Here is a 12103-nt window from a genome sequence, read left to right as displayed (position 1 = left end):
ATATCTCAGAAGTTCAAATTTTGCTACATCTCACTGCATGTGATTTGCGGGTCAGGCATCATTACCTTCTGTTTCTTCTCTTTTTCTCCTTGAGAAAGTACTCTTTTTGTTTGGCTGAGGTGATGACCCTTGCCTTTTTTGTCAGCTATTGTAACTTTTTTTCTCCAGTCCTAACTCTGCTGTTGTGACCTGACACTGAATATGTTTGTCTTGAAGGCCTAGGAGAGCAATGCTTTCCTCCAATATAACTAGATTCTGTGCTCTTGACTTTTCTTGATGTATCTGGAATGTTCCATGTAATCAGGAAATTCACATGCTTTTGCTTTTTCTAAGAGCCATATATTCTCTGTGCTCAAGGGACTGGTTTTCTTGTCTACTTCTATGAGGCAGTGTACACTCATAACCTTGGACATACACTCTTCCAGTGTCTGACTGAATTCAAGTACCTTTATATCAAATCTGACTTCCAGGTTATCTGAATGTGCTTCCCATAAAGAAAAGCAATCACAACGCAGGAGGTTTTTCTTTATGCTTTGGTAATTGGCCTAGGAAACAAAGATTTGGTGTTTTATCAAGATAATTTCCTGTGTATCATATTGTTTTTATTAGGTTTTTTATTATGTAGGAAAACTGAGCTTTAAAAGAGTTAAAGTTCCTTTGTTTTATTTTGTTTTTGTTTTTATTTTGCATCTATGTAATATTCTGTATTTGCTTTTGAAATATTTTAATTACCACTCTGGTTAAGTGAATGACTATTATTTCACAATGACACATAATCCCATTTTGATCAGATGTTTTAAACCTTTTGACATCTTTGGCAGGCTTCCTCAGTATCAAACTTCTAAATTAAGTTTTCTTGACCTACAATTAACTTTGAGATTTTTCCACTTGGACCTCTGGAGAGCCTCCAAGAATGTATTTCTCTCTGGTAGAAATGTTAATAATTAGGCTTGTTAGATGTATTAAATTATATGGGAAGCATTGTCAAATAAACGATGTTAAATCTTTGTTAAAGTTATATTTATATGAATATGATATTGATATTCTATATATTAACACTGTGACTGTTCCAAAGATTATGTAAAATTTCTGAAAGTCTGATGATCCTGATGTGTTGCTGTCAGCCATGATTCTGGTTATCTTAAAATGATATATGAAATAGAAATAACTGAATTTCCTTGTCAATTGCTAAACTTTCATTAGATTTTTCACCATGGTTATTGAAAGTCTCTGTCATCCACAGTTTTGATTTTTCACTAAAAGCATCTGCATTCAGCCTGGGTATGGTGGCTTATGCCTGTAATGCCAGCACTTTGGGAGGCTGAGACAGGAGGATCACTTGTGGCTACAGGTTCAAGATCAACCTGAGCGATATGACAAGACCCTGTCTCTATTTAAAATAAAATAAAATAAACAAAAAATAAAAGCATCTGCAATCAGATTCATGGAAAGACTCTAGCAAATGCTCTTGAATACAGGTTTCTGATAATTTTAAAATCAATGGTTCTAGTAAAAATTTACAGAATTCTAATGAAGAAACTGATGAGTTCGTGAAACTGTTTATCAAGACCAAGTAAAACAAAAATTAATTACATGAGATTGTGTAGCTGAAAAGGATAACGTTTTTATAACTTTTATTTGAAACATTGTTGGCTTTTTACTTAAATGTTTTGTTTTCTAGATTTAAGGAAACTTTTTCTCATAACTAGTTATAGTTTATCGAAATTTGATAATGCATACATTTGTAAATAAAACTGGAAGAATTTACTTTTTCTTCCTACTTGAGTCCTTAAAAATTCGGAAACTATTTGTATTTTAGTTTAAATTTTTAAAAATCAATAGTTTTGGCCAGCCATGGTGGCTCACGCCTGTAATCCCAGCACTTTGGGAGGCCGAAGCAAGTGGATCACCTGGCATCAGGCGTTCCAGACCAGCCTGGCCAATGTGGTAAAACCCTGTCTCTACTAAAAATACAAAAATTAGCTGGGTGTGGTGGTGGGCCTCTGCAATCCCAGCTACTCCGGAGGCTGAGGCAGGAGAATCGCTTGAACTGGGAGGCGGAGGTTGCAGTGAGCTGAGATAGCACCATTGCACTCCAGCCTGGGCAACAAAGTGAAACTCTGTCTCAAAAAATAAATAAATAAACAAATAAATGATAAATTAAATAAAATAGTTTGCATAAGTTCAATAAGATCTGCTCTCTTTGTAACAGGATACAATTGAAAATGTTGGCTTTACTAGCAAGATTTTGACTGGGATGTCATATTTAAATAATTTAGGCTAGGTGTGGTGGCTCACGCCTGTAATCTCAGCACTTTGGGGGCAGGCGGATCATGAGGTCAGAAGATCAAAACCAGCCTCGCCAACATAGTGAAACCCCATCTCTACTAAAAATACAAAAATTATCCGGGCATGGTGGCCCGTGTTTCTAATCCCAGCTGCTTGGGAGGCTGAGGCAGGAGAATCGCTTGAACCTTGTAGTGAGCCAAGATGGCACCACTGCACCCCAGCCTGGGCGAAAGAGATTTAAGGAAACAAATCTGATTGATAAAAAAATTAAAAAAAATTTACACTGAAGTAAATCTGAAGTCCCTTTCGGTTTGGCTTCCCAGCCTCAAATAGTTTTTAAATATGATATTTCTGCCAGGCGCAGTGCCTCGTGCCTGTAATCCTAGAACTTTGGGAGGCTGAGGTTGGCGTATCACTGGAGGCCATGAGTCTGGGACCAGCCTGGACAACATGTTGAAACCTATCTCTACAAAAATGCTAAAATTAGCCGGCCATGGTGGCACATGCCTGTAGGTCCAGCTACTTGGGACACTGAGCTGGTAGGATTGCTTAAGCCTAGGAGGCCGAGACTGCAGTGAGCTGAGATCATGCCACTGCACTCTAGCCTGGGTGATAGAGTGAGACCTTGACTCCAAACAAAACAAAACAAAACAAAACTAAAAAAGAAAAGAAATGAAATTTCTGTGTGAAAAATAACTATTCTTGCTGCACTTCTGTAAAAGATCATACCAATATTGATGACACTAAATTATTTTATAAATAATTTTGTCTTTTTGTGATTGTTTTTAGTAGAAATTGGGATGGCTGGAAAGAAAGTTATGTGTTTTTCTTTGTTGTTGTTTGTTTGTTTTTTTAAAAAGCTATAATACACCTGTGACTAGATTGTAGCCCTGTGTCATGGTTGACCTCTGTTTAAATTGAAAAACAAAATTGTAGCCCTGTGCAGTGTTTTGAGTTTTTGATATCTGCTTATAGACTAGATTAGATCCTGAATTCACCTCATTCCCACCAATATCTGGCTACAACTATTCAACTAAGTTTAAGAACTGTCCTGTTTTAGCCAGGTGCGATGGCTCATACCTGTAATCCCAGCACTTTGGGAGGCCGAGGCGGGTGGATCATGAGGTCAAGAGATCGAGACCTTCCTGGCCAACATGGTGAAACCCCGTCTCTACTAAAAATACAAAAAATAGCCAGGCGTGGTGGCATGTGCCTGTAGTCCTAGCTACTTGGGAGGCTGAGGCAGGAGAATCGCTTGAACCCAGGAGGCGGAGATTGTAGTGAACCGAGATTGAGCCACTGTATTCCAGCCTGGTGACAGAGCAAGACTCTGTATCAAAAAAAAAAAAAAAAAAAAGGAACTGCTCTGTTTTTCAGGCCTTATAAGATAACACCGAATAACTTTTAAGGGACAAATCTCATGCCTAATGTAAGGGCTTCCCCAAAAGTTCACTGGACCACCCAGTGCCATGACCAGAAACATTCACACTGAAACCAGGATATGAATTTGACAGTTTCATACTGTGGATGGGATTTCCCAAGGCAATGGAATAAGATTCTCCATCATAATGACTCTTATCCCTATTAATTTTTGCTTTGCTTATGCCTACCTTCTGTCTTTGACAGGTGTAATGGAAATTTCACAATTAGTAGCTATTGCATGTAACTTGACAGAACCTGATCTAAGAAATCCTTTAGTTAATGGATAACTTTGGCAACATCCCTAATACAACTTTCTGTTCATATTATGCTAATAATTTTGAACTAGCTCTCTCTGCTTTAATTTAACCAAGCCATGGAATGCAAACTAACAGGATTGCTACCTACTAGCTAAACAGAGATATCTGTATCAACACTAACACTACATGCTGTACCAGGACAAATTCTTCTGGGGACATTGAGACCCAAATACACAAAATAAGAAAAGAAGCCATGGTTACAGCAGATCTCATATGGCCGGGTGCGGTGGCTCGCACCTGTAATCTCAGCACTTTGGGAGACTGAGGCGGATGGATCACTTGAGCTCAGGAGTTCAAGACCAGCCTAGCCAACATGGTGAAACACCATGTCTACTAAAAATACAAAAATTCGCTGGGCGTGATGGCACGCACCTGTAATCCCAGCTACTCAGGAGGCTGAGTCAGGAGAGTCACTTTATCCCAGGAGGCGGAGGTTGCAGTGAGCCAAGATTGTGCCACTGCACTCCAGCCTGGGCAACAGAATGAGACTCAGTCTCAAAAAACAAACAAACAACAACAGCAGCAACAAAAAACAAACCAGGGTCTCATCCAATTTCCCATGGCCATTTGATTTATTCAATTGGTTGCCTTTAAGCATAGGCTCATGGCTTAAAAACATTATGCAAACTGGGATTATCATATTACTATTAATTTTACTTAGTGTTTTCCTTTTTAACTTTGTACCTGTTGCCTGTCACATTTCTGCAGATATACAACTCTTTGCAGAATAATGCCGGTCCAACACTTTGAGAGGATAGACAACACTTATGGAACACACAAAAACTTAACAATGGACTCCCGGCGGATTTAGCCCGAGAGTCACTTCCTCCAAACCTCCCTTGCTAAAAACGTTTTGCCACTCTTAGTCATGAGTCACTCCCTCCAATGTAGGACTAGACAAGAACCTGGGACACATAAGTCTTGGTAATGAGGGACAATCAAAACCTAACTCCATAGCTGGGTGTGATGGCATTTGCCTCCAGTCCCAGTTACTCAGGAGGCTGAAGCAAGAGGATCACTTCAGCCCAGTTCAAGGCTATAGTGCACAGTGACTGAGCCTATGAACAGACACTCCAGCCTGGGAAACATATCAAGACACTGTTTATACTTTTTTTTTTTTTAAAGACAGTCTCACTCTGTCACCCAGGCCGGAGTGCAATGGCGCAATCTTGGCTCATGGCAACCTCTGCCTCCCGGGTTCAAGCGATTCTTTTGCCTCAGCCACCCGAGTAGCTGAGACTACAGGCATGCACCACCATGTCCGGCTAATTTTTGTATTTTTAGTAGAGACAGGATTTCACCATGTTGGCCAGGCTAGTCTCGGACTTCTGAGCTCAAGTGATCTGCCTGCCTTGGCCTTTCAAAGTGCTGGGATTACAGGCGTGAGCCACCACACCTGGCCTACTTTTTTTAAAAGTAGGAAAAAACAAAAACAAAACAAAACAAAAAAACCCTAACTATGGGATAACTGATCAGCAATGCTTGTAGAAAAAGATTTTGATCAAAAGGGGGACATAGGAAAGTTGTCAGGATCAAAAAGGAGTCACTTGTGTCAAATCCTGAAATATGGAGCCAGAGAAGGCCACAAAGGGAGGGTTGTCACGCTTGTATACCTGATTAAAACTATCAAAAAAGACTGCAAAAACCACAACCTTGCACAAAACCATCACAACAGTACACAAAAAATATTTCTGTGAGTACATCTGCCTAGCAACTGCCTGTCCAGCCTTGCACTGATGCCATCCTTGTTATTGATTCTTATAATGAAGAATAATTGTTTACAGACACTTATGTAATCTTTTCATTTTTTTTTTTCTTTTTTTTTTTGAGACGGAGTCTCGCTCTGCCGCCCAGGCTGGAGTGCAGTGGCCGGATCTCGGCTCACTGCAAGCTCCGCCTCCCGGGTTCCCGCCATTCTCCTGCCTCAGCCTCCCCAGTAGCTGGGACTACAGGCGCCCGCCACCTCGCCCGGCTAGTTTTTTGTATTTTTTAGTAGAGACGGGGTTTCACCGTGTTAGCCAGGATGGTCTCGATCTCCCGACCTCGTGATCCGCCCGTCTCGGCCTCCCAAAGTGCTGGGATTACAGGCTTGAGCCACCGCGCCCGGCCAATCTTTTCATTTTTTAACAACTCTTGTCTTTCATTACCTCCCTGAATATGCTCACCAAGTTCCCATTGCTATGCTCAATCCCAAATATTATCAATCCTGAATAATTATCAATATTTTTAAAATATCTTATATGTAATATATGCATATAAATATATATATATTTTTATAGTATATATAAATATTTATAATATAAAAGTATGCATGTTATACTTTTTTTTGAGACAAGGTCTCATTCTGTCACCCATGCTGGAGTGTAGTGGTGTGAACATGGCTCACTGCAGTCTTGGCCTCCTGGGCTCAAGTGATCCTTCCACCTCACCCCTCTGGGTTGCTAGGACTACAGATGTGCACCACCGTGCTTGGCTAATTTTTTTAAAAAATTTTGTAGAGCTAGGATCTCCTTGTGTTGCCCAGGTTGGTCTCAAACTCCAGGCTCAAGTGATCCTCCTGCCTTGTGAACCTCCCAAAGTTCTAGGGTTACAGGCACTTACAGGTGAGCTACTGCACCTGGCCCTATTTATATATATATTTTTAATCTACCCATCTGCACACTGAGTGTGTGTGTGTGTGTATTTAATTATTTTTTATGTAGTTTCATGTTTTTAGATCTTAAGTTTAAATCTTTGGATTGTTTAGCAATTTTTTTGGCTTAATGTGTTATATAAAAACCTTTATAGAGTGTGTTATATAAAAACTTTTATATAAAAACCTTTATTTTTTCTGAACTATTATCCAATAGTACCATGATGTTTTCTTTCTTTTAGTTTGTGTACTTATTTATTATAGTAGACTTTTTCCATGGTTCATTTATGAGCAGTTCCGTCCAAATCTGCTTTTCACCCAAAAAATGTTGGTGAATTCTGTTTGACTTTCCACTCTCTTTTTACCTGGGAACTGTAAACTGTACCATAATATTAGGAATGGGTATATTCTCTTTGTAATAACATCTACACTATATTCTGTGATATGCAGTGTGTACAAACTCAGCTTCTGGAACGAGAATGTCTGATTTTGTCTGTTGTTTACCATCTGTGTGCCCTTGGATTTCTTTTTTTTTTTTTTTTCTTGAGACAGTCTTGCTCTGTCGCCAGGCTGGAGTGCAGGGGCGTGATCTCAGCTCACTGCAACCTCTGCCTTCTGGGTTCAAGTGATTTTCATGCCTCAGCTTTCCAAGTAGCTGGGATTACAGGCACGCACCACCACACCCAACTAATTTTTGTATTTTTAGTAGAGATGGGGTTTCACCATGTTGGCCAGGATGGTCTCAATCTCCTGACCTCATGATCCACCTGCCTTGGCCTCCCAGAGTGCTAGGATTACAAGTATGAGCCACCGTGCCCAGCCACCCTTGGACTTCTGAACTTTTCTGTGGCTCAGTTTCCTTATCTGTAACAGGAGAATACAGTTAGGATTGAATGAGTTAATGCTTGTAACATGTATGAAATGGTTCCTGGTACACAGTCAAGGCTTTATAAGTTTTAGAATTAGGATTATCCCCTTCTATGGCTTAAGAGAGAGAGAGGAAGAGGGCTGAAGCTATGGGAAGCTTGAATATTTTGTGGGTCTTGGTTTCTGATTTAGAAATGAACTCAGTCTTGCTTACAGACTGTGTTCCTAACCTCTAATGTTTTTGTCTTTCTATTTTTTCTTCAATTTAGTCCAAATTCTTCTGTATTTGAGAGATGTTTCTCAAAATTTAAAAAATTATTTAAATTTTTTAATATAAAAATCTCCAAACATTAAACAAAAGCTGGAGGAATAACAATAAATCTCATTTACCCATCATCCAGTTTCATTTTTTATGTTATGTTTCTTCCATCTTTTAAAAATAGAGACGGAGTCTCAGTATGTTGCCCAAACTCGTCTTGAACTTCTGGGCTCAAGTGAGCCTTCTGCTTCAGCCTCCCAAAGTGCTGGGTTTTGAAGGCATGAGTCACCATGCCCGTCCCATCATCCAGTTTTAATTGTTATTATCCTATGACCTTCACAGTTCTTGGTATGTTGGGAGGATTACTTGAGCCCAGCAGGTTGAGACCAGTCTGGATGATATAGAGAGACCCTATCTCAAAAAAAAAAAAAAAAAAAAAAAGAAAAAAGAAAAGTTATTGGTATAAGATTGAGAACTCTTCCCTAGTTTCCACATAGATGGTGCTATTGTTCCTAGCGCCTAGGAGAAAGAAGCTTTGTGGGTCTGTACCTATCCTTTCAGATTTGCTGTAGGTCATAAACCCAATACTTGAGCTATTATGATTCAACCACTTTTTCTTGCAACTGTAGCGGCTCATCAGGCTGTTATATCTATATCTATCTCATCCTCTTTATTTCTACTCTAATTGCCCTACTTGGACCTTCACTGCTTTTCATCTGAATTATTGCAACAGCAGCCTAATTGGCCTTCCTGTATTCAGACCTCTATATTCAGTCCACCCTTCATACTGTTGAAAGTTTATTATTTTTTATATCACAAACCTAATTACGGCACTCTATTCTAGAAGCCAAGCAATTGCTCTCGGTTGCCTATAGAGTAAAATTCAAATGGTCTTTTTTCCACAAGAATCTGAGATAGGCCTTTTCAGCCCTTCACTAGAGTATCTTTCACTATATACCATAGTTCCTCAATTCTAACAAGCCATTGATTATATGACTATGTATTATGATTATATGCCATTGATTTCACAACAGCTTTGGGTCAGGGACCAAGAGGCACAATGGAACCTACGCATCACTGATAAGATACATTGTGATTTCACAATTATGAAAATGTAGAGGCATGTTAAATGATTCCCGTAATCACAGCAACAGTATTAAGGTAACAGCAAGAAATGGGTGGCATATTAGCCTGCGTAATTATAGGAGATTTTTAGTAAGGGAATTATTTACAAACATGGGCAAAGTTTAGGGAGCCAACAGGACATGGTATAGTATTCCCAGGCTGGCTTTAGGGTGTGTGGGGGACTGTTACAACTGAATATCTAGGTTTGAAGGCTGAGGGGAAGGAACTCTGCCAGGACCCAGAGAGAGAAGTGTACAGAGCAGGACTCTAGACAGAACTTGTGGACTTCAGCAGAGAGAGTGAGTGAGCCATGGAAACATGGTAGGGGAAGGGTACAAAGGAATAAATATCTCGAATACTTCACTCTCTCCCCACCCTCTTACCTCCAAGCTAGCTAAACCCAACTAGAATCCAGAGGATAAACAAGTCCACCAATGCAGGTAAGCTTCCCAGGGCACAGAGCATGATGGAGAAGAATGGAGCACAGTGGAGAGGGAAGCAAAAGGCTAAATGGGCAGTGTCAGGCACATCCTCCATTCCATTTACTCTCCATTTTATTTTATTTTATTTTATTTATTTATTTATTTATTTTTATTTATTTATTTGAGACAGAATCTCACTCTGTCACCCAGGCTGGAGTGCAGTGGCGCAATCTTGGCTCACTGCAATTCTGCCTCCCGGGTTCAAGTGATTCTCCTCTCTCAGTCTCCTGAGCACCTGGGACTACAGGTGCGTGCCACCACACCTGGTTAATTTTTTGTATTTTTTTTTTTTGGTAGCGATGGGGTTTCACTGTGTTACCCAGGATGGTCTCGTGAGCCATCACGCCCGGCCTTTTGTTATTGAGTTCTGTGAACTACTGACAGCTTTCTAAATTATTCTAAGATTCTAGATTTCAATGATTTATTATTTTTGAAGAAATTTCTGTAAAGTTGCTGAAAACTGCAAGTCTGTAATGGTACATATTAGACTAAGCAGTTGGCTCTGACACAAATGAAGTGGATTTTGTTTTTCTCATCTCAACAGTATTTTTAATCATTATGTTATCACTTGCTAATGTCTGTGGGGATGTCTTGGTTCTCTTTCAGTGGCAGAGACAGCATATGTATTTGTGCATTACTTGAAGATATTTCCACTAGATGAAACTGGGAAAGGACAATGTACCAAAGAGTATCCAAGCACAGAAGGGAATCTCAATTTGAAGTTAGGTGAATTCCAAACATGAACAGGGATGTCTGGCAAACTGGTAGTGTGGGCCCAGTAGGTATCACTTTTATAAGGAAAAATTTCCCTCTTGGGAGAAATCACGTTGAAGAAAAGCTGAGTCAGAAACAATAAACTTGAGTTTGTAAGAGAGCCTTCGTAGGAGGAAAATAGTGCTCTGTAGGCAGGCTGGTGGCTATCCTTCAGTTTCTTATCATATACAAGTCCCCTGAGTGGGTGTCTGGGACCTAGAGCAAGAGTGGTCTGTAAGTAAAAATCGAAAGTGCTATTTCACTGAAGGTTGTAAAACACTGATGCCACTGGTTTGAATTCCTCCTGCAGAATTGAATCCTAGAGGAAGAGAAGCATCCTTCCTTCAGTGCCTTTGTGGTGGTGCTTGGTGAGAGATAGTGGTGAAGGCATTGCCTAAAGAGAGAGGCACTAACAGGCAGAGGAGTGGTTGAGACCAGTGAGAACTGCCCTGCCTGGTGGAGCAGAGGCAGAAGCTGATGTCCAGGCTCTGCAGCATCTCTAGGGAATTTGGTGCCTCCAGCGCTCATCAAATGATCCAGAGGCCTCCCTGAACACTGCAAAACCCAGAAGAAATTACCATGTCAACAGAGCAGAACCAGATCCTCTGGGGAAGCACAGTGCTGGTGGAAGAACTATAGCTCCAGTAAGCAAATGTGGTGCCTGGTGGGTGGTTGCTGAATCAGTGTGTGTTTGTGAGCATATGTGAGACACCCACTGAAGATGCCTAAAATCACCTCTAGAAACTGACATTTTAAAAGGAGACTGAAGTCCTGCATTATGCAGGTGCTGTGAGCCTGTGACTACTGGGTTATTCCACTGAATGTGACTTATTTGTATCTACAAGCTAGTGGAAGCTGGGTGCTATAGTTTAGATATTTGTCCCCCCAAACCTCAAATTTCATGTTGAAATTTGATCCCCAATGTTGGAGATGGGGCCTAATGGAAAATATCTGGGTCATGGAGGTGGATGCTTTATGACTGGATTAACCTCCTCACTGTGGGGGTGGTGAGTTCTCACTCTCTTAGTTCCATTGAAAGCTGGTTGTTAAAGAGAGCCTTGCTGGGCGCAGTGGCTTATGCCTGTAATCCCAGCACTTTGGGAGGCCAAGGTGGGCAGATCACCTGAGGTCAGGAGTTCAAGACCAGCCTGGCCAATATGGTGAAACCCCATCTCTACTAAAAGTACAAAAATTAGCCAGTTGTGGTAGTGCATGCCTATAATCCCAGCTACTTGGGAGGCTGAGGCAGGAGAATCACTTGAACCCGGGAGGTGGGGGTTTCAGTGAGCTGAGATCATGCCACTGCACTCCAGCCTGGGGGACAGAGAGAGACTCTATCTAAAAAAAAAAAAAAAAAGAGAGCCTGGCACTTCTTCTCTCTGTCTCTCTCATTCCTCTCTCACTGTGTCTCTGCACATACCAGCTTCCCTTTGCCTTCTGCCATGAGTGAAAGCAGCCTGAGGCCCTCACCAGATGCCCAATTTTGAATGTTCCAGCCAGCAGAGCTGTGTGCTAAATAAACCTCTTTTCTTTATAAAATACTCAGCCTCAAGTATTCCTTTATAGCAACACTAAACAAGCCAGGTGCAGTGGCTCATGCCTATAATCCCAGCATTTTGGGAGGCAGGGGTGAGCCCATGTGTTCAACACCAGCCTGGGCAACATAGTGAGACCCTGCCTCTACAAAAAAAATTTAAAAATTAGCTGGGTATGGTGATATGTGCCTGTAGTCCTACCTATTCAGAAGGCTGAGGCCAGAGGATCACTCGAGTCCAGGAATTCAAGGTTACAGTGAGCTATGATCATACCACTGCACTCCAGCCTGGGCAACAGAGTGAGATCCTATCTCCAAAAAAGATAAAATAAAATAAAACAAAATATAACAACACTAAACAGACTAAGGCATTGAGCAAATGGATCTACAAAATAATCTAGAGATTAGAAGTTGTCATCAGAA

At 40.7% G+C, this 12103-nt stretch overlaps 2 protein-coding genes across 2 annotated transcripts in view; one reads left to right on the top strand and one right to left on the bottom strand.

Moving 5' to 3' along the window:
- EIF4E (eukaryotic translation initiation factor 4E) overlaps positions 1-12103 on the bottom strand; it is a 151003-nt gene that overhangs the window by 68766 nt on the left and 70134 nt on the right. The window lies entirely within an intron of this gene.
- The window catches only part of METAP1 (methionyl aminopeptidase 1), a 99963-nt gene continuing 96817 nt past the window's right edge, over positions 8958-12103 (top strand). Inside the window, exons 1-2 of the mRNA XM_050790648.1 lie at positions 8958-9351; positions 10457-10790. The gene's annotated coding sequence lies outside the window, so the exon portion shown is untranslated. The remainder of the gene's footprint in view (positions 9352-10456; positions 10791-12103) is intronic.

This window comes from Macaca thibetana, chromosome 5 (assembly GCF_024542745.1).
Source record: "Macaca thibetana thibetana isolate TM-01 chromosome 5, ASM2454274v1, whole genome shotgun sequence".
Taxonomy (NCBI): Eukaryota; Metazoa; Chordata; class Mammalia; order Primates; family Cercopithecidae; genus Macaca; species Macaca thibetana.
The sequence above is the reverse complement of the archived record's forward strand: the minus strand, read 5'-3'. Positions and strand labels throughout refer to the sequence as shown.